This window comes from Coregonus clupeaformis, unplaced genomic scaffold (genome assembly GCF_020615455.1).
Source record: "Coregonus clupeaformis isolate EN_2021a unplaced genomic scaffold, ASM2061545v1 scaf0199, whole genome shotgun sequence".
NCBI lineage: Eukaryota > Metazoa > Chordata > Actinopteri > Salmoniformes > Salmonidae > Coregonus > Coregonus clupeaformis.
The window spans coordinates 511,109-518,139 of NW_025533654.1; positions in this window are offsets into that span (position 1 = coordinate 511,109).

The following is a 7,031-nucleotide window of genomic DNA, read 5'->3' on the forward strand; positions in this document are numbered from 1 at the left end:
CTGTCAAAAAATAAAGGTTTTTTGTCAATTAGTATATTTGAATTTAACCACAATATTTGTTGCATTATTTGTTCTGTAGTTTCTGGAGGATTAAATTGAAATTGCAACCAACTTTCTATGGCTTGTTTTTAAGTATTTGTTTGTATGATGTCACTTTAGTTTTATGCAAAGTAAGTACACTGTATGTTCAATCATTTTATATAGTAAAACCTGCAAAAGAGTGAATGTAAAACCAGGGAAAAAACGCACTACCCTCACCAGTGCCCCCCAAAAACCACACAACCCTTCCCTATTTTTGACCACCTCCCACTAAACCTACATGGATGCTAGTAGCAATGGACCAAAATATCACACACAGAGCAGTATATACATAACAGTGGGCTAGCACGCTAAGCTAGGCCATGGGCTAGTAGTAGCAGACAGTATACACAAGGAAGGCTAGCATGCTAGGCTAGCAGACCAAGAGGCTGTGGGTAGTAGAACATATTATAAACAATTGGGCCTATCACGCTAGGATATTAGGCCAGAGCTGTGTAAACCCCATGTGCAGTACAGGTAGCCGCTAGTGGGGCTAAGGGTTAGCGGTAGCGGTAGCATGCTAGAATGCTAATATGTAAACTAGCAGACATTTTGGATGTGGCTAGCAAGTGACAGGGGCATGATGACGTCATAGGCTGGCCATTTTGGGTGAGGGTGAACAATGACTGGCTGGCAGCCATCTTGACCCAGAGTAACTAATGGGGAGAGATTTTACCTCAATGTCTGAATAGCTAAGACACACATAAATGATGTCATGATGTCCAGATAAACAGGAGTAAGTAAAATGGCTAGTACCCAGGCATGAATTACTACCATATATACAGTGAAATAAGTATGTATAAGCATCTACTAACATAGTAATAAGAACCTATGACATTTACAGATTAACTATACATCAACTGAACTCTGAGGTACTGTAACGCATGAAAAATAAATTGCACCTTTATAATAAAGCATTGCATGCATATCATGGCATTCTCGTAGAGGCAAAGAGAAGGAGAGGAAAATCCTTTACAGAAGTTGTACACATGGGGAAGGTTTTTAGTAGCCTAGGGTAATTCTACTTCATTTTACATGACTGGAGACTGGCAGAATATTTTTGAATACCGCACAAATTATCGAAACAGGCTGCTTTGACACTGAGAATCTGAGATCAATGAAAACGACCTTGTCTTGAATCCATTAATAGCCTAGGACTAGGTGTGTGGAGACACGCATTGTGCAAAATGAGCGGGGCCGGACTACCGCATTTCAAGTCCCATTTCCTCTGAGAAAATGTAGCAGTTTTAAGCAAGTTTCCTGCTGTTCTACACATTTTGCTATCATATGCTAACAATGTTCGCTCAATAGGCCTATTTGGAAGTTGATAACATATGTTGGTAGCCTACAGCAGACTGACTAGAGTCTTCTCTCTTTTCAGCCATCTCATGAGCCATCTAATGGGGCACACACTGGTTTAATCAACGTTGTTTCAACCAAGGTGGAATATACATTGAATTGACGTCTGTGTCTAGTGGGTTGCTTTCCAACCTGTGTTTTTCCCACGATTGTATTTGAAAAAATTGCGAAAGGTCTGTTTTGTCTGCATGCTGTTCACTGACAGATTTGCTGTGCGTTCCTGACTATAGGCTATGCCTAGTTGTTATGCTACACACACTATATAGATGGGCTATTTTTATTACAGAAGCTATTGATCCTTTGTGGCTAAATTATAGCCCTACACATGGTGTACTAGGCTCTTCTGAATGATTTCATTGATTTCTGAACAGACAGCAGTAATTCTATAACTTTGGTAATTTATTTTAATTGATCAGGGGTGTCTGGGGTGCTGCAGCATCTCCAGCACCCTTCCCACGGCTATGATTCTATAAGGAAATAAATAATGAAGTGCTGCTGCACATAGGCTATCAGCCAACCAGAGCGAATATTGATGATGATGTAGCATAAATCAAATGTGTTAATCAAATCTTATGCTGCTGTGGCAGTACTGTTGATATTTAAACAGTAGCTCGCTACACACACTTGACCGGTTGCATCTCAAACCATGCATGTTTGGATACTGGGCATGCGCAATCTCCATACCCTGCAGGGCAGACTGGGATAATGGCACAACCGAGTGCACGTGAGCTTCATACCGGGCAGACCAACGGACGGGGTAGGGGCAGTAGCGGTGTGTGGTTAAAATCACTGGGGAAAACTAAATATGATGTGGCTGTTGATGGTTCTAATTTCTGTCTGTGTGTGTGTGTGTGTATGTGTGTGCGCGCGCTTGTTCTTACAAGTAGAAAAATATGTTGACTCACCCTACTTGTAGAGAAACACCAAGGCCATCCTCCTCTCTTTTTTTTTGTTGGTACCTGGCTAAAGGCTTGCTCGCTAGCCTAACTTCCATTCATGGGCAACGTTAGCTAGTTAACATTAGCCTTCTACATCTAGCTACGTACTGAACTTCCATCCTCTCAGACCAGGGGCACAACATTGTATGAATAAATGGTTGGATCAGAATCGCCGTTATAATCTTTTGTAGTTGTATTCATAATGGATCCCCATTAGCTGTTGCCAAGGCAGCAGCTACTCTTCCTTGGGTCCAGCAAAATTAAGGCAGTTATACATTTTAAAAACATTACAATACATTTAGAACAGATTTCACAACAAGTGTGTGCCCTCAGGCCTCTCTCTACTCTACTACTGTTACACCCCTGAAAAAGGGAAGAAATAATCACGAACGTGACGCAGTTATGTTTCCTCACTGACAAATTTAGTGTAATGAGAAAAAGACCGCGATTCCCCCAGGAAGTTGGGTGGAGACCAGAGCAATCGATCTCAGGCTCATAGATTAAGAGCATTTAGTAGATCACAGATGAACACTTTTACCCTTAAATTAGGCACCACAAACTAAAGTAGTCAATATCACATTTACACATTCCTCTTACAATATTAACCCTTTGACTCTTGACGGATTTTAAACACATTTATGCATTTTATCAATCTCTATGAACTAGTACTGGATGCATTCTCTTTTTAACCTTAGATATTTTAAGATCCTTACATACCATGAACTTACTAATACTTTTAGTGTATAACAGGCTATGAATATGTCCTTTAACCTGTCACACTCTCCCCGACAAAATAAATGTTGTCCCAACATTACCAACATTATCTTCTTAAACAGTCTATAAGCACTGGACGTAGAAAATCCTCTTCTGTAAGCTAGTCCTTGAGCAGAGGTCAAAGTTCACAGTTCAAATAGAACCAAGAAGTTATATTCACAGTCCATATCTGTTGACCAGCTGTATAAACAGTCCATAAGCAGTCTTTTTCTCATACTATTGTCAACAGTCCATCAGTTTTAATGATCTATATGCATAGTCTGCTAATTGTCTTGTGAAAGTCTGTGAAATCAGTCAGTAGTCCATGGTCAAACATGTCAACTCTGTCTGTGGCCTCAAGTTTGCTGAAGTCCATACATGTAGGGTGGCTGAAGGTAATATCGCTGTAGTGATGGCAGCCATGGAACCAGTCCTGGTGCAGGGTAGACAGGGAACAACTGTGGCTGTGGCTGGATACTGTAGCAGGAAGGGATACCAAGCTGATCATAGGTGATACGTCTTGGAGGGTGTCTCTCTCTTGTGGCAGCTGGTAAGCTGGTTCCTCCGGTTCAGCAGCAGCAGTTAATGAAGGAAAGGCACTTAGTGGACGATCATCCAGCACATTTTCAGCAGGCAAGTTCATCTCCTCAGCAGGCAGTTCTTTAACTGTTGTTTTCTCCTCCAGCTGATTTTCAACAAGCGGCTGTGCTGGTAGCATATCAGGAACTGGCACCGCAACTGTTTGTTTCACTGGTGGGGGCCTGTTTTCCGACTCTCTCGCTGGTTCAGCATACCTCTCAGGCACTGTAGGAAATGTGGGGACCTGTAGCGGCTCATGATGAAGGTCATATTCATCCCCGCTGTCTTCATCAGAATCTAGAGGCTGTGATCCAGGCTGATGTCTCTTTTTCTTACTTTTGTCATCTTTAGTCATTTCTGGTTGTCTCTCAAAAGGTAAGTAGTCACAGGACATGAGCAGGTTTCTGTGCAGGACCCTGGAGCGTCCCCTACCCTTTTCTGGTCTCAACTCATAAATCGGCAGGTCTGAACCCATTTGTCTCACTACTGTGTGAATTTGATCTTCCCAATAGTTACGGAGTTTGCCTGGTCCTCCTCTTGGTGTCAGGTTTTTAATCAGAACTTCGCTCGCCAGGCTGTAGCACTGAACTCCTAACTTTAGTGTCATAGTACTTCTTACTTCTTTCAGCAGCTTTCTGAGCATTTTCTTTTGCAATGGCGTATGCTTCTTCCATTCCTCGTTTCCAGTTCTCCACGTAGTCTCGCTGGTTACTGGAACCTGCCTCTGTGCACAATCCAAAGAACATATCAACTGGAAGCCTGGGTGATCTCCCAAACAGAAGATAAAATGGTGAATAGCCAGTCACTTCGCAACGGGTGCAGTTATAGGCATAAACCAGTTTGTTTAGAGACTCCTTCCAGTTTGACTTTTTGTGTCTCAGTTAGTGTCTTTAGCATTTGCAACAATGTTCTGTTCATTCGTTCCACTTGACCGTTCCCCATCGGGTGGTAGGGTGTTGTTCTGGACCCCGCCATGCCACTGAGTTTCTTTAACTGATGGAACAACTGATTTTCGAATTCTCCCCCTTGGTCATGGTGGATGCGGGAGGGGAACCCAAACTTCAGGGCAAAGTCATTGAAGATGAGATTTGCAGCAGTTTTTCCTGACTTTGATGTGGTGGCGTAGGCTTGAGGTGTAACGTGTAAAATGATCAACAATCACGAGGATGTACTCATATCCCCCCTTTGCATCTGTCGAGATGGAGGAAATCTATACATACCAGTTCAAATGGCTGTGTTGTCACAATGTTTGTCAGAGGAGCTCTTGTTTCATGGCCTGGCTTTTTCTGCTTGACACAGCTACAAGTTTTAGTCACATAGTGCTCAATGTCAGATTGCATATAAGGCCAGAAGAAGCGGTCACGTACTAGTGATACAGTGCGGTCAGTACCTTGGTGTCCCATGTTATTGTGCAACTCTTCCATCACTTTACCTTTGTACTGCTCTGGTAGAACTAACTGCTTGCGGGCTGTAGTGATTCTGTACAGAATACCATCACTGTCGATTGTCAATTTGTCCCATTCTCTGAATAGGCATTTTGTCTTTGGACTGAATTCCTTTTGCTCTTTAACTGGCGGTTTGGAACCAGACAGCTTGAAATCGAGCACAGGACGGATGACCGGATCAGACTCTTGTGCCTCTCTTATCCCCTCTTTTGGGATCGAGCTGATTGTTGCTGTAGTTGTCTCACCTTCAGCTGATACTGACATAGATGCAGCTGAAATTGACCAAGGCACAAAAGGCTCTTTCTGTACCTCTACTGCTTGTATAGTGGCGGCAATGGTGTCTGGTGGAAGCTCCTCAGAACATTCTCTCATCAGTGACTCTACATCCAGTGGCATCCTCGACAAGCATCTGCATCACCGTTCTCTCTGCCTGGCCTGTACTTTATTGTAAAGTGGAAATCGCCAATTCTGCAACCCACCTGGAAGTGGTTGCGTTCAGTTTTGCAGTAGACAGAATGTAGCTCAGCCGGGTTGTTATCACTGTATACAGTGAAGGTCGAGCATAGTACAAATAATCATGGAACTTATCAGTGATTGCCCACTTGAGAGCTAGAAATTCTAGCTTGCCAGAGTGGTAGTGATAGTTCTTCTCAGCTGCTGTTAAGGTTCGAGAGCCATAAGCAATGACCCTAAGCTTCCCATCTTGCTCTTGATAAAGAACTGCTCCCAAGCCTTGGTGTGACGCATCAGTGTGTACAACAAATGGCTGAGTGAAGTCAGGAAACCTAAGACTGGTGGGTGAAGCAGACACTCAATCAGCTGTTCAAGTGCCTGTTGATGCTGGTCAGTCCACAGGATTGGCTTGTTTGAGGGCACCACATGACTTACTTTCTTTGTTTTGCTTTCCGTGGGTGGTCAGGTAATTTCTCTGAATCTGCTTTCAGGAGGTCATACAGACAGCTGGCCCTCCTAGAAAAGTCTTTGATGTACTGTCTGTAGTAAGTGAGTAAACCAAGCATTTTTTCTGAGCTGGCCCACAGTCTGTGGTCTGATCTCTTTCAATGCTCTTACTGCTTCAAAATCGGCTGGGTCAACTTTGCGCCGTCTGCAGACACTATTCTGCCCAAATAACGGACCTGGGGTTTAAAGAGATCACACTTACTTGGCTTGAGTTTGATGCCATACTCTCTGAGACGCTGCAAAACCTTTTGCACATCATTCACATGGCTGTCGAAAGTTTTACTGAAAAACTAGCGTGTCGTCCAGATAAGGAATGCAGATGTTGTCCCCGAGCCCTTCCAAACATTCCTCCATACAACGCTGAAAAGCTGCAGGAGCGTTCATGAGGCCGAATGGCATACGTATCCACTCATAGAGTCCCCATGGGGTCACAAATGCTGTCAGTGATCTGCTTTCTTCAGAGATGAACCCTTGGTGATATGCTTTTCCCTGATCTAAAAGGGGAGAACCAGGAATTACCACCTAAACTGTCCATGATGTCCTGGACCCGAGGGGGATGGGCTGGGCGGTCGGGATGTGTCTTTCTGTTCAGGTCTCTGTAATCTATACACAACCGGAGGGTCCCGTCCTTCTTCCTAACGCACACGACAGGTGAAGAATATGAAGAGTTTGACTTCCTAACCCAACCCTGGGCTATGAGGTCATGAAGGTAACCCTTCATCTCCTGATACAGTGGCCTGGGCACTGACATGTATGTGCGCTTGACTGGTTCAGAGTCCTTTAGAGAAATAGTCATTTTCAATCGTTCAATGCAGCCAATGTCATTGTCCGATCTGGAGAAGGAGTGACACTCTTCTCTAAGCATTTTCCTAACAACCTCTCTCTGTTCTTCGGTTAGGTGACTTAAACCTACTGGGTG